This window comes from Adiantum capillus-veneris, chromosome 27 (assembly GCF_014529385.1).
Source record: "Adiantum capillus-veneris isolate H3 chromosome 27, ASM1452938v2, whole genome shotgun sequence".
NCBI lineage: Eukaryota > Viridiplantae > Streptophyta > Polypodiopsida > Polypodiales > Pteridaceae > Adiantum > Adiantum capillus-veneris.
In genome coordinates this window covers 23,040,902-23,065,804 of record NC_140957.1, presented here as the reverse complement: position 1 = coordinate 23,065,804, position 24,903 = coordinate 23,040,902, and positions in this window count along the sequence as shown.

Here is a 24,903-nt window from a genome sequence, read left to right as displayed (position 1 = left end):
TTCCAAAGAAGCATCAAACAGATAAGTAAGCCTTCAAAAAATCTCTCTACAACCTGCACTCAAGCAAACAACACAGGCAAATGGAATGCCCTAATGTTCAACTCCACAACCACATTATTGATCTAGAGAGGCTTGAACTAGACAGAGAAGAGGCTATCAGCTACTACACAGCACAAGCAGAGCAACGACGCCTTACCTTCAACAAGGGACTTAAGGAAAAAGGTCTCAAGAAAGGTATGTTGGTCCTAAGGTATGATAATAGGTTTGACACTAGGAAGGATAAAAAAATTTCACCCAGATAGGAGGGGCCATTTGTCATTATGAAGCTCTACAATAATGGTAGTTATCGATTGATGGATGCAAATAGTAGGCTTCACAAAACACGTGTCAATGGTTTTTGGAGGCTGAAGTAGTACTTTTTGCGGTTTGATCAAGCACCAATGATGGATATTCCTGAGATGGAGACTCCTCCACCTCAAGGGAAGAAGCAAAAGCACAGAGCTAGATACATAAATGCCTCTAGCTTAAAGGAGAGGACTAAAGAGGGCTGCCTTTTGAACTCAAACCACCTCTCTCTATGGAACCTGCTCTTGTTGGCAATCCTCAAGTGCACTGCGTATGGATGACCACTTGATAATCAACATAAATAAAACTCCCAAAAAACAATTTTGGGCCTGAAGCAGTCAATCTTGCATGGTAAGGAGTCTTGTCCCCAAGTACCGGCAGAGCCACTTGCAATCATCCCCTCCTCCCTCATTTTCTCCTCATAGGGCTCCACTTTCAAATTATTAGAAGCTATATATTAGTAAATAAAAGGCTCACTCAATGGTTTGTACAACCATGGACACCACCTTTCTTACAAAAGCAAATAAAGGGTCCTCCTCCTCATTATCATCTCTCCCCACCTTGTTCTCTTCCATCCATGGAGGCCCCCTACCTTCCTTGTGTCATCTCCCTCTCTCTCTTCCTCAACCCACCACATTTTTATCTCTCTCCCCCTCTCACTCTCACTCTCTTTGTGTCTCTAATTCTCACGTTTTGTCCCTTCTCTCTCTCTCTCTCTCTCTCTCTCTCTCTCTCTCTCTCTCTCTCTCTCTCTCTCTCTCTCTCTCTCTCTCTCTCTCTCTCTGACCAATGGACAAACTTTTTCTCTCTCCTACACATGGACCACACACACAAGCTGAAAATGGCCAATTTTGAGCACATACACACTCACCCATAGAGTACATACACACACACACACACACACACACACACACACAGTCTTCCCTCTCAGTCTCATGTCTTTATCAAGCTCTCCATAGCTAGAAATTTTTGTTTTTCCAGCCACACTTACACATTCACATACACATGTGGATACACAACCTAGTCATCAACACACATCCCAGTCTCAGAATCACCACTAAACGGTCTCACAAATCAACCCATAAGCTGAAAATAGTCAAATTATAGCCACCATCATTCACACACATGTGCATGCTCTCATATGTGCACGCCTCGCACCAACGACTTCAATGAAATGGCGGCAACTGTAAAGACCGCAAAGGAATTCAATTATGATTGGTACAAACGACACGATGCAAAGAATTCTTGCCCAAGAAAATCTTTGAGTTACAAAAGCGTCAATTAAGTGAGCCATGCCTATCTCTTTTCAACAAAAATATCAACCCTTGTAATCATCTTTTTTCTCTACACCTACACCCCTCATAATCTCTCTCGTCTTGTAATGAAAATAGGATCATTGTATATATTTTTCCTCTAGATTTGAAATCTAGGGCATGAGTGAGAGAAACAAAGCCCTGTTAAATGAGGTCTTGGCCAAAGTTAGAGCCACTACAGCTATAAGTGGTGGATTTATCTTCTCCAACGACAAACCACCCTCCAGAAATCCCTGTAAGATCCCATCTCCCCTCTCTAAAATAAGCGACTAGCATACCTTGTAAAACCCCCCCATCCCTCTACTCTACTCCCCTCCTACTATTTTCTCTCTGTAGACCTCAACCAGAAGCATCATACAATAGACATGGCACACCCACAGTCACTTGGTGTAGGTTCTGCCCCAATAAAAAATATATGAAATTCCAACCGCTCTCCCTATATAAGGAGAGGTCTCCATCATACAAAGACATCAACAAGCATAGACACCATCACAATTCTAGCCACCGCCATGTCATCTATTCTCAATGTAATGCACCATGCAGAAGTTATATTTCTCACTCACAATTTCACACTTCTAATGATTAGCACAAAGTATAACTATCACGCACCATTGCACTCTCTATCATGTCACATGTATAGATTGCACTACATCCAGTGCACCATATGCCGCAAGACCTCGCTAGCACCATTGGTGAGGCTTTGTGGAGTGGCATGGCCCATAGAACCTCTATGGAAACATGCATCGGGTGGTATTGAAGTATCTTGGCACACTCATCAATATCAACCGCCTCTCACAACCATAATGGAGTTCTCCCATTTTGTAACTCAATTCACCCTCTTGTGTTCTATATATTATGCATATTTGCGTGATTAGTGGGACTCATAATCCATGATAGTGGAATGCTTCATGATCATTTTGGGTCCCTTTCTCTTTCCCTATCACCCCTCCTCCCTCTTATTCCTTCACTCTTTCACATGCGTCAACACGCTGATGAGCGGATGGATTTTGAGTGAGGGAGTGAATAGTTTTATGCCTTGATGTGTGATTGATGTGCGTTGATGTGCACCTTGCATCCTAGCCGCATCCCAAACTAGGCGGTGCCCCCTATTTTTTGTCTTTTGTGATGAAGCCATCATGCATTAGCCCTGGTGTTGAGGCCACTAGGTCTATCTTGCAAAACCGCCTCTCACTTGAAGCACACATGTTTATCAAGAGTTGCAGTTTGTGCACAAATAACAAACCATAGGAGTACGCTACAACGTACCATGTGACCCTATCACCACATTGGAGAAAGTAAATTGTGAACTATTTGAACCAGGTTCCATTTTTTTGAGAACATGTCCAAGACAAGAATGAAGGCAATCATAACCAAAGCAGATTCACATGAATTGATTGGCCACCAGCTATATAAGCGCGAAAAATATAATCAACTTCAACTTTGTGCATCGAAAAATGAGTATATACTAATCTTGCAAGAAGCACATGCTAGGAAAGCGGGTGGTCATTTTTTAGGAGACATAACGGCTAAGTCTATAATGTTTTCCACAATTTTGTGGCCTACACCATTCATGGATGCTGACGCATTGTGAAACGATGTAATGAATGTCAAAGAAAAAAAGTACCAATCAAGAAGGACAAAATGCCAATGAGACCCATGATAGGAGCACGCACGTTTGCTAAATTGGGTCTAGACTTCATGGGCCCCATAGCATTACTGACTTACAGAACTCATGCGGAATATATCATTGTATCCATAGACTACTTGACTAAGTGGGTTGATGCTAAAGCTAAACAAAAAAATAATGTGCAATCTACTGCAAAATTATTATATATGAAAATACATTGACAAGGTATGGCTTGTCGATAGATACTGTTAGTGATTGAGGAGCTCAGTTTGTTAATGAAGTCATTGAATATTTTCTTGATGGGTTCATGGTTATACATCAAAAATCAGCCCCTTATCACCCGCAAGCTAATGGTCAGGCTGAAAGAAACAACAAAGTCTTGTTCACATTACTTACTAAGATTGTGAATGATAATAGGTCTAATTGGAATCAAAGGTTCCACTCTATTTTTTGGGCTTATAGAGTTGCATATAAGACGGTATTAGGAACCACACCATACAACATGGCGTTTGGACTTAATGCCATATTACATGTATAGTTTTTGATCCCTACATTGCAAATAGCCAAAGAGCTTGAATGGACCCAAAATGAATTGTCTGATCGTACTCTAGATTAACTAGAAAAGTTGGACAAAATTTGATCAAAGGCTATCTATAGTCACAACCTATGTCCAAAAAAGACGCATGAAGGAGTGTCACAAGACAAACATGTGAAATCCAAGGACTTTGAACTAGGGGGATCATGTGATTGTCTAAACTCTTAACAAAAAAACAAAAAAATATTGAAAAAGCACAGAATGGGACGCTTTGTGATTCATTCAATATCACCAAGTGGGCCATTAAGCTTGCTACATTAGATGGACAGGAAATGCCAAATTGGATAAGTGGATGTAGACTAAAGAAATATCACCTATCGCTTACACAAGAAATGCTCAAGAGAGCACATGTAGCTAAACATAGGAAGGAGATGCACAAATTCAAGATTAAACAGGAACAACAAGAAGCAAAAGAAAGGGCAGCTGAGAGGAAACACAGGGTTTATCAGATCACCAACGGGGAGGAAGATAACAATGATATGGACCCATACATTGTTGTAAAGCTAGGATCTAAAATGTTATCTACTCATCCATTGATTGAATTTAGCACTCAGATGAACACAATCAGCTGGAATCTTTACAACAGATGCCAAAATTAAAATTACAAACCTTGCTACAAAGATCATTTTTAGGATTCAATGGAACTATCAATACTGCTATTAGATTTGTCGCGGATATGAATGCCCTCACAATTTTTTTGTACTCCCACCCAATGCATCCTATAATCAACTGATAATGGGGACACCATGGAAATGGAGATATAATGCTCATACCCAATGGCTCACCAACCAGGTGCTTCTTAAAACAAGGACTCAAGTATTTTATGCTGATTTTGCAACCAAGGAAGATGATAACAAAGACTGAAATGCAACTAAGGAAATACCCAAAAATGAGAATCAACAAGAGATGCAGAACGCTCTAGATGTGAGGACCAAAGACAAGATTGAAGGGACTGCTCCCAAGCAAGTCGCACAGATGTAATCACCTATTTCAGACAACATCCCAAACACTCCTAACTCATAGCCACATTAAAAAAAAACCAAATGTGGGTACCTAAAGTACCAGTTGAATAAGTACAATCAATGCCAAACTCGATAGACCCTATATGCAAACTTTAGATACCAAAAGGAACCCAGCACATTTATGGGAATTTTGTTTGGATTTCAAAAGTTCAACTACAGTCTGCCAAACAGCATGACCACTGTCCTTCAGCATCCCTAAAAGATCCAATTTTTCAATAAACTAATCAGCGGGTGAATGCCACGAATACAACAAAACACAAAAAGGTGGATACCAAAGCTCAAAAGAAAGCATCAACTACCAGGACCGATATGGGTTACAAAAAACAAAACCAACCAATACAACCAACCCAACCAAAAAAATCACAACTCATGAATGGAGAATCATGGCTACTACTTCAATCACAACCTCATACCTTCAACCGACAACCGCTTTTGACAATTCACCAATGAGCTGTCGAACTACAATGCCTACTACATGATACAAGCTCATTGATAAGCCTCGCCCTTGAATGCTCTTAAGAAATCAGCTTAAGACCCACCTCTTGCACAACATCAATTTTCTATGCATTGATTGAGTATGCATATGTAGGGCCCCTTACATGGCCTTGCATCAGGAACCACTTTATGGCCATGCACAATACATGCTCAATGACATCGTCATCCAGGAGGACTCAGACTAGGAGGGGGGGAGGCATTCTCAAGCATTACAAATGCACAATGTGAAGCTAGAATGAAAAAGGGCATTGTTTTTTTGTTTTTTGTATTGAAATTTGTGTTTGATTTTTTGTCTTTTACCACAAGTATTGGTAATATTCCCTAGAAGTGAGGAAAAACAAGACTAAGGGATAATGTTGAAAATGAGACCTTAGATGTGTGTAACATGCAAATAATAAAACTTTTTCCAAAAATTAATAAGAAGAAGTGGGAAATCCCATTGGAAATTCACAAATTAATAATAAGAAGTGTGAAATCCCGTTGGAAATTTACCAATAAATAATTTTTGTTGGAAAACAACATATTTTATTTATCTAGATAGTTTTAAGATTTTTGGGGTCAAGTTTGCCATTTTTCCTTATTTTTTGTTGCTTTTTAATGGTTTTCTAATCGATAAATGAAAGCAAAAGTAGAAAAAATACCAAAAAAGCCAAACACAGGTACATGGATTCAAGGAAGAAAAAACAATTTACAAAAGACAAGTCGAAGAAATAATGAGCAAGTTTTGGGAAAAATCAGAGAAGTTTAAAAAAAAAAAAAAGCTACAGTCGCCTAATAGGACAAAGTGGACATAGAGGGGTCATACAGTGTCCGAATCTAGAAATTTTTGACATGGTGGTCATTGGACACGTGAGGTAGGACTAATTGTGAGATGGGGAAAAAAAACTGAACTTAATCAATAGCTTTGGGGCATCAAGTGAAGCAACTTTGGTAAAGGAACTTGTACACAAGAAGTGATTTTTAGAGTTTCACAATGGAAAATCTTGTTTACCTCAAGCAATCACCAAACACAATGCAAGGCAGTAGGGAAATGGTAAAATGGGTTGAGAAACCCACCAAGAGCTTCAAGTAATTGTTTATAGGCAATGGGTAAAGGTGCATTGCACTACACAAAGCAGAGGAATGGGATGTCAAAGTCAAAGGGTCCTTCTGGAGGACACAATGGCCCTATAATCCACATGACACGGAGTTCATTAGTAAAGCATCATAGAAATGCTTGAAATAAGTGTATAGAGGTTTTTGAATCAATTCTCGATTGAAAAAGTTAATTCTATGCTTGGTAGTGCAAAAAATCATGATTTTTGTATATTGCTTTGACCTAGGTGAAATTGAGCCTTGCACACTTGGCCCCATGTCCAACCAAGGGTAAAATGCACTATTGAAGGAGGTTTTGTAGAAAGGAGAAATCGGGATGCTTTATGACACACATTTCCCTTACACAAGTCCTAAATTTGAACCAAGGCCTTGCCATCAACTAGCTTACAAACACTAAATAGGAAGCAAAGCATGAGTTTCACAAAGTTTAAAATCCAAATGCACAATGCAAGGAAAAAATCGTGTTTTTTTCCACTAGCATAACCATAGTTCAACCAACAATGGAATTTAAAATAGTATAAATAACACCCCAGCTCCTTATATCAAGGCTATCACACATAGGGGGATAATGTAAGCCCTCCTAGCTAGCTAAAGGAGGAGCTAAGTGATTGAAACTGACCTAACTCATGGCCAGAGGATCAAAATCATTATGCAAAGGAAGGAATAATCTCTAAGCAGTGTAGAAAGCAAACTCACCAAGTCTAGTGGCATATAGAAGCTTGAAATGAAATAAGGTGCAAAAATCACAATTTTTGTAGCCAGAGTGTTGTCATCAAGAGAAAAGGCAATGCAACCATGGGTATAGGATTGGAGGAGCATGTGGAGCATCCCTATGAAGCGAGAATGAGAAAAAGGAATATCCACATCAACCATAGGGTCAGACACTCGAAGAAAAAGAATGAAGCCTTGGCTGCGACTAAACCTCTTATCCATATCACACCAAACCAAATCTAGAGCCAATAGAAGTAGTGAACATCAAGACCATGTGATCAACACTTTGAAAAACTTACTAGGGCTTAAGTCAAAAAAAAAAATTCACAATTTTGCATTGTCTTGCATGGAATTTGATTTCTTTTCAATTGTTTTGAGTCTTCATTATTTATAACTGAGTTTTGAACATCTCAAAGACATTAATCAACAAGCCATCTACATGACAACTAAGCATACAACACTTCAGTCTCTAACTATTCTTTGATTTATGACAATTGTCCATAGGAGCAATGAAGTTGGAAGTTAGAAGTGGCAACAATATAATGAGTCACAATAATAAGCTTGAGCAAATTCCCCCATTCACCCTGCTCAAGGACTCTCTTAAGCTTGAATAGGCTTGAGCAAATTGCCCCATTCACCCTGCTCAAGGACTCTCTTAAGGAAGCTTCTACTTATATATAGAGAGAAAGAATCAATCTTTGTCATAAAATTTAATATCTATCTAACCCAAATGATTTGTGGGTGAATGAACGGGAACAAGAGTAAGAATAGAGACATGTGCTTCTAGACCTATCTCAGCAGGGGACCAAAAGGAGAGATGGTTGCATCTCAATAGGGGTCCAAAAGGAGATAGTCGACCAAAGAGCAATGTGCAATAAGTGCTTCTAGACTTATCTGAGCAAGGGACCAAGAGGAGAGATGGTTACATCTCAACCTTGGGGTTAGCTTCATTAAAGACCTCTAAAGGCTAGTGTTAAAAGTCCTTAGACCTTAGGCAAGCTAGGGTTGTGCTTGAGGTGGGAACTAGGCCAAAGCTTGAGGTGCTTGTCATGCTTGGACTAATGTGCTTGAGGTGCTTGTCATTCTTGGTGATTGATGTGCTTCAGGTTCTTGTCATGCTTGGTGACTAATGTGCTTGAGGTGCTTGTCATGCTTGATGAGTAAGGTGCTTGAGGTGCTTGTTGTGTTTGCTGAGTAAGGTGCTTGAGGTGCTCATCATGCTTGCTGACTAAGGTGCTTGAGGTACTTGTCATGCTTGATGAGGAAGGTGCTTGAGAAGCTTCCCATGCATGGGGGGTAAGGTGATTGAGTAAAAACGAGACCCTACAAAGGAGGGGGAAAGCCCCAAAGTTAGGGAAATCTTTGACTTAGCCTTCCACTCATCCAAAGGGAACCCCCTTTTCAAGGGGCACATGGACAGATGTCAAGATCTCCCTATCCTTAGCCACATGGTGTGCTTAAATCCTATTGGCTTGGATAAAGAGGGATCCAATGAGCTTCTAGTTCAGTTCAACAAATATCTAGATATTTCCAAGTTCTCTCTCTCAAAGAGGTAAGGAGGACACTTGTCCTAATGCTACCCATGTTGCTTAAAATACATTATGTATGTGATTGGCTAGCCTTAGAGGGGTCCAATGAGCTTCAAGCTTGAGCAAAAATGAGGGGTAGACCAAAGCAAGCAAGGGGTGTGCTTGGGGGTATACACCCTCTTACACACTCATTATTCAAACATTCTCACTTGGTGAAAGTGGAACAACTACATCTCCTTTTCTAAGCTCGTTGAGAAGTTGAGACTCTAAACCAACACTCTTGGCTATGGAATGCAAATCCAACCAAGAGCCATGCTTCAATCCTTAAGCTTTCCATCTTGTCCATCTTCGTTACTATGCTATTATGCGATGCTAAGCAAGAAGAGTGATGGTAAGTGAGGAACTATTTCTTTCTCCTATGAATGAATCTTCTTCCTCTTCCCTGCCCCCATTCCCTGCTAGCTCTCTCCACCTTGGAAGGTGTTTGAGGCCTTGGGATTGAGGGTAAGGATGGTTAATGTTTTTACAAATTTTATATTATGCTCGTGATGCATGAAGCTTTCCATCTTCATAGCATCACCAAGGTCACAAGGAGCACAAAGATTGTATTATACCAAGTCTCTCTTTATGGGAGAATCTATAATACAAAATCCTATTGGAGGGGGGATCGGCTCCACATAAATCTAGTCCTCAACTGCTGTCAAGTTCTCTAATTATCTCTCTCTCTTGCAAAAGTATTGTTCATGACAAGTTAATTAAGTATAATGGTTATGTTGCTATCTCTAATTAAGCTCACCCTCTATGTTCTCAAAATAGTCTCACAAAAATGCTCTCTTTAATTCTTCTAATTCTGCTATTCTCAAAGTTCATAGGCCATTTCCATTACATTGGTATCAGAGCTATTGGTTTCTCTTTTCTTGCTTAAGAAGAGAGGTCCTTAAGTTTTCCATGAAAGGTTGGACTTGTTCATTGCAATAGGGTAAGTGGGACAAGGATCTATTATCTTGGTTGAAAATGACTTAGATCAGGTACACCTTAGGGAACTATAGTCTCAATAATGGAGTCTCTCGGGGCTTGCCTTTGGCTTAACCATTATTGAGCTACTAGCAAGCTCGAAAGGAACTATGATCAACTGAGAAATGCTAGACCCTCTCCACTAGTCTTTGCAATCAATAGTGTCTAAACCATGGGTGTGGTTGCTTGAGAACTAATTTTCAAAGGTAAATAAGAGTAGCAACTAAGATTTTTAAGGGTATCAAAGCACAAAGTAATTTATACTTAAGTTTAATTAGCATGGCTGACAATAACCAAGAGAGTAGAATGAATATTGACAACTTTGATTTTGCACATGAAGGTGCTAATGATGATGCCCCCATGTTTGTTAATTATCTTGTTATAGGTTGCAACAAGCTATGGGAAACCTTGATTTGCAAGCCAAAGTTACTCAACAACTTCTTGCTTATGGGATTTCCCTTCCTCTCCAAGAGGAGAGAGAGCTTAGGAGGCCTCTTGATGGGACCCCAAAATACGACTCTCTCCCATACGAGAGGAGGAATCCAAAGAACAAGAAAGTAATGAATCCTAAGATCCTCTGAAGATGTGGCTCCACAAAGACGGCGGTCTAGATGATCGCCAGCTCCTTCCAAGAGGAAATGGTCAACCCACACTCCTTCTCCTCGTCACTCCAAAAGGGAAGAGAGGAAATAAAGGAAGAAAAATGCCAAGAAAGAGGTTACCCTCTACTTCACCTTCCTCCTCTTCCAAAGAAAGCAATAGCTATTCTCCTAGAGAATACAAGAGGGGAGGAAATCACAAATCTTACCCTGCATGGCGAAGGTCCCAAAATCTCAAGAAGTTCAAAGAGGGAGGGAAGAGTATATCTTTTATCACCCATGATGGCACCTTTGGTGCTACCAACAAAGTATTGGCCTTCATCCAGCAATTTGATGCGGCCTTTGGAGACGAGATCTTCATAGAGTCCTCCAAGCTACATCATGTAGCTATGCACTTTCAGAAATCTTCTCATCAATGGTGGGCTAGCCTTCGTGCCAATGGAAAAACCCCAAAGACATGAAAAACTCACGAGTTTTCATCTTGAAGCAATTCCTTGCAAGTGATGCAAAGGGCAAAGTTCTTACCAAATGGTGAAGTTTAAAGCTACTCTCCAATGAGTCTATCCACAAATATGTGGAAAAGTTTTGGGATTTAAATATCAAGGATACTGACTTTCAAAAGATAGACTTTGCCAAGAAAAAGTAATAATTATGTGCAAGATTACCTGAAGAAATGGCCGAGTATGTCAACTCACAATAGCTTGGTTCTATCATTGAAGTAATCCACCACACTATGGTTGCTTCGCGCATCAATTTCCAACAAGGGGCTAAAAGGAATGCCAAGCCCATGGAAAACAAATATCAAAATGAAGCAAAGGGAAAGAACAATGCCCAAAACTTTTCCCAAGGCAATTCCAACAACAATCGGTCCAAGGAGAAGGGACTTTACAAAGGTAAAAATAAACTCTCTCCTAAAGAGCTAGAAGCTTTTCGTAATGACCACAAATGCTTTAAGTGTGGGGAGCAAGGACATGGTTACCGTTCTTGCCCCAAAAGAAATACCCACAATGAGACTCCTAGAGATTCCATGATCGAAGCTCCAAAAGAGGATGCTCATTGCAAAGGATCACCTCTCTCCTATGCTTGGGGAAAGGTAAGGGATCATGATGCCTTCATCTTGTTTGACCCCGGCTCTACTCAAAATTCCATATCAATGGAGTTGGCCGTCAAGTGAGGCATTCAAGCTCATGAGATGGGAGATGTGGTTGTAGCCGATGGAGCCTTCAAGGGGCAAGAAGCCGCAGTTAATCCCTTGATTGGGAAATTGAGTCTGCATGTCCAAGTCTATGTTGACAAAGAAGATTTCTTCATCTCGTCTCTCCAACATGAGGATGTTATCCTAGGGGCACCATGGTTCAACCTCATGGCCATCAACATGAGGTTTCTTGAAAGGAGAATTTACTTTGCCTACAAGAAAAAGAGCATTTACATAGATGCTAATGAGTCGAGGAACACCATATCCCTGCTAAATACGCTTGCTTTTGATAGGTCCATAAAAAGCTCTACTTTTGCGTATATGATTTTTGTTGGAGAATCTGTAAATGATTCCAATGTTTTCACAAGTAGCAATAAATGGAATCAAGAGTAATTAGAATTGTCTAATTTCCTAAATGGATTCCAAGATGTTTTCATTGATGACATCCCTAGAGAGCTACCTCCAAAAGCAGAGATGATGACCATGCAATAGAGCTCCTACCAGGAAGCTCACCACCTAGTAAACCTCCTTATTGAGTTTTACAAGCTCAACAAGAGGAGATCATGAGGCAAGTGCATGAATTAGTGGAAAAGGGGATGGTGATGCCTAGCTCCTCTCCATTCTGCTCACCAGTACTGTAGTGCAAAAGAAAGATGGCACATATCGCATGTGTGTTGACTATAGAGCACTAAATAGGATCACTATAACAAATAGATTTTCTGTGCCACGGATAGAAGATCTATTTGATAAGCTACAAGTTTTGGTCTAATAAATGCTCTAGCCACATTCAAACTCATGATGGACAAAAATTTTCCACCCACTCAAATTCTCTTGAGGAGTACAAGTGACACCTCCAGAAGTTGTGAGAGAGAATAAGATTTTCTTTAATCAAAAGAAAAGTGAAGTTTTCCTACAAGAGATTCAATATTTAGGTCACATTATCTCTAAAGATGGCACCGGTATGGATCCAACAAAGTTAGAGGTAATAAAAGGATGGCCTAATCCAAGGAATCTACAGGAGGTACAAAGATTTATAGGTATGAGCGCACACTATAGATGCTCTATAGAAATATTCTCGTTCATAAGAACGTTAAGTATTCATGGATTGCAAAAGTGCAAGAAGCTTTTGAGAATCTTATCTCTCAACTTGTGCTCACACTACTAGGCCTCTCAAAGCCATTTGAGGTCCAATGTGATGCTTGTGGTGATTGCCTTGGGGCTATTTTGCTTCAAGAAGGGCGTGCCATAGCATATGAGAGTCAAAGACTCAAGTGTATTTACACACATCACTTCAACATATGTATGGTAGAAAGTCCCCCTTGTGAGTGATGTGATGAACAAGAGGTGGCACATAGAGTATAGGTAAGTGTCGTGCCCCGAGGACACAATCAATGCACAAAGGGGAGTAAGCCCAAATCTTTGCGGAAAGCTTTGAACTTCTCACAAGATAATGCCTTTGTGAAAAGATTTGCAAGGTTGTCCTGTGCTGGCATGTAAGTCAAGTTGATCTCTCCTGTTGAGAGTCTCTACCTAACATAGTGATAATGCACCTCAATGTGCTTTGTGTGAGCATGAAAAACTAGGTTCCTCTCACAACTTTCAATGGGCTCTAACTGTCAGTGTAGATGATTTTGGCAGTGTCCTATCCAACAACCAAATCAATCGTAAGGCATTTGAGCCATACACACTCAACCGTAGTTGTGAAGACTACCTTGTACTTAGCCTCACAAATGGAAGTGGCCACGGTAGGTTACTTCTTGCTCAACCATGATATGCATGAGGTGGAGAGCATGAAACAAAAACAACTCATGGACACTCATGCGTCATAAAAACCGTCCCAATCTGAATCCCAAGAGGCATGTAAATCTGGTAAAAATGATCCCCCCTTGGGAAAAAACAACCAAGATGAGAAGTGCCACTCAAGTAGTAAAAGATCCTCTTAACATCTTGTTAATGCTTAGACCCTCAGCTATGCATAAATTTGTTGACCTGTGAGATTGCAAACTTAATATCCTGCCTCATACTAGGTACATAAATAAGCATCAACAACAGTAGTTTGGTAAAGAGTGACATTGACATGATCACTAGCATCATGAAGACTCAACTTCAAACCTATTTCCATGGGAGTGGCAATAGGTTTGCAATCCTCAAGTCCAAACTTACAAAGCAATGTCTTTATGTAACAATACCACCATCACACTGCTTAAACTATATGCCTAAGTAATGATGCAACATCCCTCAAATTTTTCATCTTGAAAGTAGCATTCAAATCATCCTTAAATTCAATGATATGTGTCTCATTCGGACCATTGATCAGCAAACCATCCACATATAGAACAAAAATGAGAAGTACATCACCCTCATGCTTTACATACAAAGTTCTTTTTGCTGGATTGTTATGAAAGCCACGTTCGACCAAATGAGTGTCAACTTTATCATACAAGCACAAGGAGATTGCTTCAACCCATACAAAGTTTTTGTACATTTTCACACTTTATCTTTCTTGACAAAACCATGAGGAATACTATATTAGTGAATTTGGTAATTTCCCACTTTCAAAATTTCCACCCAGCCAAATCTTAGCCAAAGTTCTGAGAGCATGGCTTCAAAGAGCTTTTCAAGTACTACCTTGTGAAAGAGTTGGCCTAAAAAATAGTTTGAGATTTGTCCATATGGCCAAATATTTAAGACATTGATGATTCCCAAATTTTCTCTAAAGTCTCAAACTCTCTAATATGGTGTTGAGGATTCATTACATAAATTTCCTCAAATATGTCACCATTCAAGAAACCAATAACAATGTCTCATTGATGTACATCCCATCCAAAATGATCTCCCAATGCACACAAAAGACACACAGTAGTCAAACAACAAGTGGGAGAAAAAGTATCTTCATAATCTATGCCTTTTTGTTGTGCATAACCTTTTGCAACAAGTCGAGCCTTATAGCGACCAGTCTCACCATAACCCACTTTGTACCAATGGCCTTTTTTCCAGAAGGAAAATCACATAAAGTCCATGTGTCTTTTTCTATAAGTGCATCATATTGTGATTGCATGGAAGCCATCCAAGTTTCTAAATTATATGCCTCTTCAAAAGATAGAGGTTCCTCTATATCACACATAAGCTACAAACAACCAAAGCATAACAATATGATGCATAAGATGCATGGTACGAACCAGAATGAGTATGATTAGACAATGGGGCATCCAATTTATTGTCACACAAAGTATGCACCAACCAATTTGGCATACATCTAGCTTGCTCATTCTTAGCCCTTTCCATGTCAAGTACATCATGTACATGTGCATTAGAGATTGGCCGATACGTAAGATTTTTTGAAACATCTCCTTGACTAATGCTTGCTAAGTCTAAGAATGCAAAGTGCTTTGCATAGTGTATTCCAAAGCGAAGATAGGAGAGCAATTGAAGGTTGCTTCTACAATTGTATGCTCATGTTGGTGGTCTTCTTAAAGAAGAGGTGGTTTTGAATCCCGCATCTTGATGGTGTTATTTCATCTTGTGTTTGGTAAACATCATGGAATCTACACAATCATAATTTTTTTCCAAGTGTCATGTCTTTGTTGGTTTTTGGAGTGATGTTCTATGTGTGTAGCCCTAACCTTGAGTAAGTCGTTCTAAGAGGGTTGCAAGGTGGAGAGGATTCCCTTGTCCCTATGACAATGCATGGAGTGGCTAGATTTGAGTGTGTGTTTTGTGTTGATCGAAAAGGAAACTTGAAATTCTAACCATTGTAGTGCCAATTTTGTTAAGAAATGTTGTCTTGTGGTTTTATTTTAGTCGAGATACTCGTATCTGTTATCCGTTTTAGAAGCTTTGAGTATGCATGCTTCAAGGTTTTCATGGCGTTGGCTAAGAAATGTGGTCTCTCTCTCTCTCTCTCTCTCTCTCTCTCTCTCTCTCTCTCTCTCTCTCTCTCTCTCTCTCTCTCTCTCTCTCATCCTAGTTCATGATACAAAAAAACTAAGTGGTGCCCCTACCTTTTTTCTAGATTTTGTGTGTGGATTTGGGTGTATTGTTGTGTTTGGGGTATGTCTATTGTGTTTGTTTTAGACCCTCAAGCCGTATAAGTAGCATGGGAGCCTTGAGTGGTGTCTAGAGGCCATATCTCTTGTCGCTTATAGGGCTTGAGGATCTAAAACAAACACAATAGACATACCCCTCATCTCAAGCAACAAGAGATGTGGCCTCTAGACACCACTCAAGGTTTCCATGCTGCTTATAGGGCTTGAGGGTCTAAAACAAACACAACAGACATACCCCAAACACAACAACACACCCAAATCCACACGGGAGCCTTGAGTGGTGTCTAGAGGCAACATCTCTTGTTGCTTGATGTGTGAATGCTAAAGCTTCATGTGGTTTGGGTGCTTAATTTTGAGCATGGTTGAGTTGGTTGCATGAATCGCAAACTTTTGTATGAGCGTGCCATTCCACTTGGAAGAAAAACCATCCATGTCATTGTGAGCACAAAATTGCAATTCCAACATTGGAGAGGGAAAGGGGAAACACAACACACAAACATATTGCCTCTCTATAGCCCAGGATATACACATCACCCCAATCCACTAGAGTTCACCTTCAAAAACTCTTCAAAATCCACAAGAAAACCTCAATTTTTGCACACAACATGACACACACACACACATTAAGAGAACACCACACTGCAAACACATTCCATTGATGTTCATCTCAACCCTCTCAACACACACCCCAACACTTTTTGACTCACTCTCTCCACACACAGGAACCACCGGTTTGGGTGCGCACGCACTTCCACAAGCTGGCACCATGGACAAAAGATGAGAGCAAGAGAAAGAGAAGGGGGAAGGGGACAATTGGTACCAAGATGGGGCAATGTAGGCTTCATTTCATTAAAAAAAGAGCAATGTAGGTTGCATTTCATTAAAAAAAGGACCCTTACATAGGCATGAGCACCAAAACCCTGGCAAGCTCGACAAATAGTACACCATCCAAAGCTTTTCTTCCCAAAAAAAACCTTGGGGAGCAGGAGCACCCTCGTTGGCTGCCCATTGCACCATAGGCCTCACAAGGCATCCGGCTCTGTGAGCACACCCATTTGCGGGAACAGCCTCCAAAATTGGCCCTTTTGTTTGCTTCAAATAGACCTTATGGTCTACAGAAAAAGATTTCCAAAAGACCCCTTAAAATGAACCAAAAAAATGGTTTTATAGAGATCTTTATTCACTTTTAGCAACTCGAGCTTGGTTGATCCATTCCCATGCTTGATCTAGCAACTCGATTGGCTCCTTTCCTCTATCTTGCTGCCTCACTTTCCTGAGGGGGACACTAGTGCTACTGTTGCTGCCTCACCACCTTTTGCCTTCAAAAGTATGGCAGGAGGGCCAATTGTAGTGTGAACCCGCCCTGGGCCTTCTGCCATGTCAGCACCGCAAAGCCACTACAGGCATGCCACACAATGCTAGAGCCATCGAGCACCATCAAAAGCTGCTAGTTTCTGCCCAACATGTCGTCCAGCATCGTGCGAGCAGCACTCAGGTGAGGACGCCATGTCCACGAGCTCAAAGCTCCAAGAGGCCTTGTTGACTTGTGATGCTAATGGGATGGGCACGTTCCACTACATATATCATGCACTCGTGGCCTACTGCTTTGCATGTGGGACAACCCCTACACCTCATGGTAGCCCCTTATGGCATAGGCCTTCAAGGCCCCCTTGATCCTCAACATAAAAAGCTTTAAAAAGTAATCTTCTCCACCCCACTTCAAAAGCACCCCATTTTCTACTCATCAAACCAATCCCCATCCCGTCAAAACCCATTGACATTTTCCAACATGGGCTCCATCTTCATACATCCTTCTTGCATTTTGACCTCATCACAGTCTCAAACCGATAACTTGAAAACAAGAAAAAAACATCAGGATTTCTCTTCTCCGCATTGGCTCCCAACTAAGTTTGATTGAGGAACCGTGAACTCTTATCAACTCCACATGAAGTTCTCTACCTTCTAGAACCCTGTTGAGGCCCAAAAAAGCTCCAGATGGAATGACTTCCAAAGCATCAAACTGGAACCCTCGGCAAATCTTCAACCCGCCATAACTCGCTCTGTAGAGTTTTGACTAAAAATCCATTACGAAGAGAATGGGATCTAAAAGGGCCTCTTTATTTGTCAGTTTAAGGAATTCAAAGCTCTAGTAGTAAGAAAGCAATGAAAGGAGAGCTTTTGAATTCAAACAGGTGAAACGGCTAGTTTATTTGAATTCAAATTTTCCCCCCAAAATAAAATTTAAATTCTAGCGGGCAAAACTATATCAAGTAACATATCTACGAAAAGAGCTTGGCGTGTAGATTATAGATATATAATCTCCACTCAAATCAGAGATCGTATGTAGGAGTTATGGAAGGCCAAAAATCATAAAGTTGTCGTCTCCCTTTTTTGGGGAGAAAAGTGCATCCTTTGCCATTTTTACACCTCTCTTACACACCCACCATTCTTGTACACATGGCATGCACCTATTTGTCAACATGTTAATCACCTCCATAATCTTATGGAAAATAAAGTGGCCCTCCTAGACCTCATCCTCTTCCTAATGCGAGTAAGCCAGCATGCTCCACAATTTGAACTCTTTGACCACCCTGTCACCTTATTCCGCCTCTAGCCACATGTCCATACTATCCATGTCCATAGGGGATCTGCAAAGCCTTCTATTTTTGAGCCACCATATCTTTGAGATAGTGGCTCCATTTGATGAGCCATTTGGACCGACTTCTAGAGCATTGGCAAGCACTAATTGTTGGGCACAGTCCCCGACACTTTGGACACTACCTCCCATTCCAATTGGCTCTTTTTGGAGCCCCTTTGGCCTAAAAAGCCGCATCAAGCATACATTTCTACTACCACTAGCTTGCCTAGGCCTCATATACTTGTTGAAGCTCTCCAGCTTGCACCTGCCTACAGCCTTAGCACTGCATAGCACACTTCACAACACGGACCAGATTTGCATGTACCATCATTGACCACCCCCATGTTGAGCATTTATGTTCAACCACACACAGGCTTATTGGTCTAAGAAACTACACACCCAAACAAGCACTTTGTCCACCACAAAACATGCTGCCATATGTGAAAAATCTATCTCCTATCACAACCGTTACTTTTTCTCAAGCGGGTTGCCCAACCCCCTGCGTACATCATGGCTTCCACTTGGTTCAAACACTTGACACTAATTTCGTCCATCCACTTTAACCACTTCCTGTGGTGTTGCACCCCCCAATCGTTCACATAACCTGCCCATAGCATACCTCCACCACTCCAAGCACCTATTGGCAAACTTTCCACTTCCAAAAAAAACACCACCAACCACATCAACACTCACATCAAACATAGCTAACCCTGTCTCCCAATCATATAAAGTGATATCCTCTTCAAGAAAACCTGTGCATGCTTGACAGCCCACGACATAGCTGAATCTACCAACATACCCTTCAACACCACACACAAACCTCCGTGGAAAACCTAGACACCACCTGGTAATTCGCACCATCTATCATAGAGCATCCTTGTTGCACTAGAAGCTCCTCTATATTTGGCTACATGCTTGCCTTCTCTCTTGCAATACACTCGATTCCAACATCATCAAGCCCTTCCTCATCAATTGGCCCTTCAAGTTTGATTAGCACCATCTTCTTGTCGAATTCAATTACCTACTCTTCAAGCACCTGCTCCACCACTGCATCATTCTCTATCAAGGAGGAGAGAAACTCATCCCCTACTACACCAACCTGATCCTCATCCAAAAACAAGGCCACCTCGTCATTCTTGGAAAAACCTTGTACCTAATGCGCCACCATGGCACACTCTGCTTCAACCTTAACCAACATGGACATTAACATGGCATTGCCCACCACCCTTGCCTGCATACCATCACCTGTAGGCTTGGACTCATCCATTTTCAAGAATAACATTTTGCACTGCTCCTTGCCCTTCACACATATTCACCACATCTTTACTCATATGCAAGAGATCAAACTCATCATTCCTTGATCGAGACAACTCGGTCTCCCAAATTATGTCACCATCCAAGAGCTTCTATCACCCAGCTCAATTTGTTCTTCTGTCTTAAGCTCGAGAATCTCCTCTATCTTCACCACTTTGACCTCATCAGCAAACCACATCTTTTGACCTCTAGCACTCTTTAATAGAGCTTCAACAGCCATGCCTTGACTTGGAATCACATCTCTTGCCTGATTTGGAACCGTTGGCACTTCCTCTACAATTGGAGTTGCCCTAGTTGGCATCCTTGGCATAGGAACTACTCTACCTCTCTATCTCTCCAATAGAAACAAGCCACACTCTTGAAGCCAAGTTTTTGTATCTTTGATCCCATTGAAAAAAGGAAAACCCATCTACTCCATCTCTAGTAGAACCTGCTCTTCAAAGGCTGCAACTTTGGCATTACCAAAATCATCACTTCGACTTCAAACAGGAGCACCAGTGCACTCCTTAGTGGGGGCACCTAAACATGGAGAGGGGGAAGGGAAACACACTCAAAACACAAACAATTGCCTCTCTATAGCCTAGGATATACACAACACCCCAATCTATTCAAGTTCACCTTCAAAACTCCACATGCAAACCTCAGTTTTCACATAATACGATGCACACACGCATTGAGAGAACACCACAACATACTCACATTCCACCAATGTCCATCTCAACCCTCTCAACACACACAACAACCCTCTGACTCACTCTCTCCATGGACAAGAACCTCTGGTTTGGGTGGGCACACACTTCCACATGCCAACACCGTGGACAAAAGATGAGAGCAAGAGAAAGAGAAGGGGCAAGGGACAATTGACACCAAGACGTGGCAATCTAGGCTTCATTTCATTTTAGAAAAACACCCTTACATAGGCATGAGTGCCAAAAACTTGGCCGTCTTGGGGTAAACAATACACCATCCAAAGCTTTTCTTCTCAAAAAAACCATGGGGCGAGTCCTCCTTGGCTCCCTATTGCACCATAGGCTTCACAAGGCATTCGGCTCTGCAAGCACACCCCTCCAGGTGAACAGTCTCCAAAGTTGGTTCTTTAATTGCCAAAAGACCCCTTAAAATGAACCAAAAAAATGGTCTTATAGAGCTCCAAATCCAATTTTAGCAACTCAAGCTCGATTGATCCATTCCCATGCTTGATTAGCAACTCGGCTGGCTTCTTTCCTCTCTCTTGCTCCCCCACTTTCTTGAGGGAGGCACTAGCACTAGCACTAGTGCTAGTGCCTCACCACCTTTTGCCTTCAAAATTATGGCGTGAGGGCCATTTACCGCATGAAGCTGCCCTCGGCTTGTGTGTTGCTACATCAGCACCAGAGAGCTGCCACAAGTGTGCCACACCATGAGCAAGTCATTTCCGTTAACCGACCACCACCAACAACCGCTAGCTTTTGCCTAGCGTTCACCCAGCATCATGCGAGCAATGCCTGGGTGAGGACGCCATGGCCATGATCTCATTGCTCCAAGAGGCCTTGCAACCTTGTGATGCTAATGGGATGGGCATGTAACACTGCACATACCATGTGCCCGTGGCCTAATGCTTTGCATGTGGGATGACCCTTGCACCACATGGTGGCCTCTTATGGCTTAGGCCTCCAAGGCCCCCTTGGTCCTCAACATAAAAAGCTTTAAAAAAGCAAGCCTTTCCACCCCACTTCAAAAGCACCCCATTTTTTTCTCATCAACCCTGATCACCATCCCATCAAAACCCATTGAAATTTTCCAGCCTATGCTCCATCTGCATACATCCTTCTTGCATTTTGAACCCAGCACAACCTCGAATCAAGCACTTGAAAACAGGAAAAAACATAAGGCTTTCTCTTCCTCGCATAGACTCCCAAATTTGATCCACTCCATCTTGCTACTCGGGAGTCTGATTGACAAACTGTGAACTCCTGCCAACTCCAGATGAAGTGCATTGCCTTCTACAACCATGTCAAGGCCCAAAAATGCACCACATGGCATGACTTCAAAGCAACCAAGTGGGTCCACACTCAGCCTTGACAAATCTATAACTCGCTTTCTCTATAGAGCTCCGACTAACAATCCGAGCAAATTTGGGTAAGTCATTGTCTATTCCTTTAGGTGCTTCCCTAGTGGTGAGTCTTGATAGATGATCTACCCAATGAGTACTGCCTTTTTTAACCACAACGATAAAGTCAAATTCAAGTAGGATGATAAACCATCATACCATCCTACCTATACTACATGATTTATTCACCAAATAGAGTAAGACTTGATGGTCTACAAAAAAATTAAACTTGTTAGCTAACAAGTAGTGTTGGAATTTCTTGACTGAATACACCATACCAAGACCTTCTCTTTTTTGTGGTTTTATAGTTCTTCTCCACTAAGTCAATTATTGATTAGCATATGAGATAGGAAAATACATGGTTCCCTCTCTTAGTTGGGCTAAGATGCAACCAATGGTATAACTTGAAGCATCGACATGTACGTGGAATACTTTGTTCCAGTCTGGAGCTTTCAATATTGGTGTTGAGCTCAAGGCTTGCTTAAGCTTTTGGAAGGATTCCTCCCATTCATCAGTACATTCAAAGTGAGTGATAAGGCTATATATGGGCTTAGCAATAAACACATACATGTAGATAGATCTATGATAGTAACCACAATGTCCCATAAATGCTTGCACTTCTTTGACTATTGTTGGCCTAGCCATTTCTGCGATCACTGCCAACTTCTCCATGTATGTAGCTATACCATTTTCTTACACAACATGTCCAAGAATTTTACCTTGTCTAACCATAAAAATGCATTTTTGAGGATTTAAGCAAATCCTATATAGATGGTATTTCTCAAAGACACATCGTAAATGTTTAAAGTGACTCTCTTGTTTTGTGGAGTGCACACAAAGGTCATCCATGTATACTTTCAAGAAATTCCGTACATATTCCTTAAAGGCATGGCTCATTAACTTTAGAATGTTACTGGTGCATTGATCATACTGAAAGGCATTACTCGATAAGCAAAAATTTCCCATTTTGTTGCAAAGGCCGTTTTATGTCTTTGGGATCTAAAGTCAATTGGTTGTACCCAGAAAAGCTGTCCCAAAAGCTATAAGTTTCCTTGTCTGGTACTCATTCTAGGACATAATCGGTGATGGGAAGAGGATAGTTATCTCGTATAGTGGTGGAGTTTACCTTTTTGAGGTTTACACACACTCTAAGTTTTCAATTCCTTTTAGTCACCACAACAATTGGTCATACCCAATCAGTGTGTTCTATTTCATAGGTAAACTCGGCCTCTTTGAGTTTCTCTATCTCTTCCTTGATTTCTTTGGCAAAGGTATCATTATATGGTGTATGGTCTTTGTTTGCTTGGCTTAGCATCATTTCTCATAGGGATATGTGTTGGCATATGGAAGGATCCACCCCTTTGAGATCCTTATATGACCATGCAAATACATCCTTATATTCTTTTAACGTTCTTATGAGGATATCTTCTTCTATTTGCTACAAGTCCTTAGCTATGTATGCAGGTTTGGACTCTTCTCCAGACTTTGCAAGGTCAATTCACTTGGAATTCTCCGGCTCTTCATAGGATTTTCCCGCTTGTTGATTGTCGCAAGGGTTGCTCTACAATGATCTTGCAATCTTGCAAAGTTTATTTCTTATAATGAGTTGGGACACTGATTATCCTTGGTTTTTCACTATTAGATTCCATTTCCATGGTCCACACTTCTTTCATAAACCGTTTGAGTTCTTTGTATTTTTCTTTACGCTCCGTTTTTGTCATCAAAGGTTCTTATGCTTTGGTCTTATCAAGGTTCATTGACTTTTGTTTCATTTGGTTTTGTCTCTTTGAATGCTCTACGTGAGTTTTGGCATTCAATGGCCATTTTGCAGTCTTCTTTCTTAAGTTATTGTCTTGTTTCTTTTGATATCTTTGTTGGCGTCTTCTGTGTTGGTTGGAAACTTGAAAAATCTTTCTTCCCCTCCTTTGAGTAGAAGTTTGGCCCTTATCTGCTCTTATTCAGAATTTGATTCCTCTATTATGATTGGTTCTTCTTCCCACTCATCCGTAGCATCATAATAGTGATCAGAGAAGACATGTTGCTCCTCGATTATCTCAATAAATACCACTTGTATTGGGACTATATCATAGCCCTCTTCATTCACAAAAGTAAGTAGGTGTAGGTTCATTAACACATACATCTATGGTACTTAGGATTTGAGTCCATTGGGTTTGAACAGATGTTTAGGGAATGGTTTTGGTATGTAATCTGCATCATTCACTTCTCTGTCTAAAATGCAGTCTTTCCTTCATACACTACCCAATTTAAAAGCCCCACACATCCAAATTGGAGTGTTTTTATGTATCCATGATGGCAGTTTAGTCTCTGTACAAGTTTCAGAGTCCAATTCCTATGATTGGTAAGAATGGTTTTTCAAATTCACTCGAGTGATTGCCCCTACTTATTTCAGCTAGAAATAATCCTTGTCCCAATATTGGATTAATTGTATGTCTCATGAATGGTTTTCCCAAGATGATGTCATAATTGAGTTTCTTCCCAAAGTATACAATGGCAAAAGTGTGATGGTAGTCAATCCCATAGGAGGTGACTATCACATCCTCTAGTATGCCCATAGGTTTTTCTATGTGTCCATTTTCCAATTGTAGTTTCATTCTTGTTTGTTTGATTGCTGGCTTTCCACAAGCTTCCTAGACAGCTTTGATTGCTATGGAAATGCCTGGTCCACTGTCTAAAATAGCCATGGTTGCTACATCATTGTATTGGATGGGTTGTATTTCCTTCCTTCCCTTCACAATAGTCTGTGACCTTCTTCATAGGTACTAACTTGACAAGTCTAGTTTGTATCTCCTCGTTTTTCAATTTTTCTAGGTTCATTTGAGATGTTCCTTCTAATTCCATCTTCCCCATGGTGGTTAGTATATCTCTCCATCGATGTGGTCTCAACTTCAGTAGCTCACCCATAATGATTGTGCATTGAATTGTTGTCGACATAATGGATTGTAGATTAGCCACACCCAAAGTCTATTTTGGGCTTTCTAGTTTTGTTATTTTGCAGCCCATCAGTTTCTCTTCAGTCTCACCTAGGTAAGACGATAGTGTTTGCAAGGTTTCAGCTTTTGTAGAGCCTACTGACTGCTCTGATCCTCGATCTTAGTACAATGAATGTTCATCTAGTTTCATGGGTGGTTTGTCAAATCAAACTTCTTCAATTGGTGTTGATTTTAGAGTCAATCTCACATCTTTCTCTTCCCTAACTCATTCACACAGATAGTTTGGCCAAGCGTCTTTAACTATTGGCACCCTGTCCCATCCTTC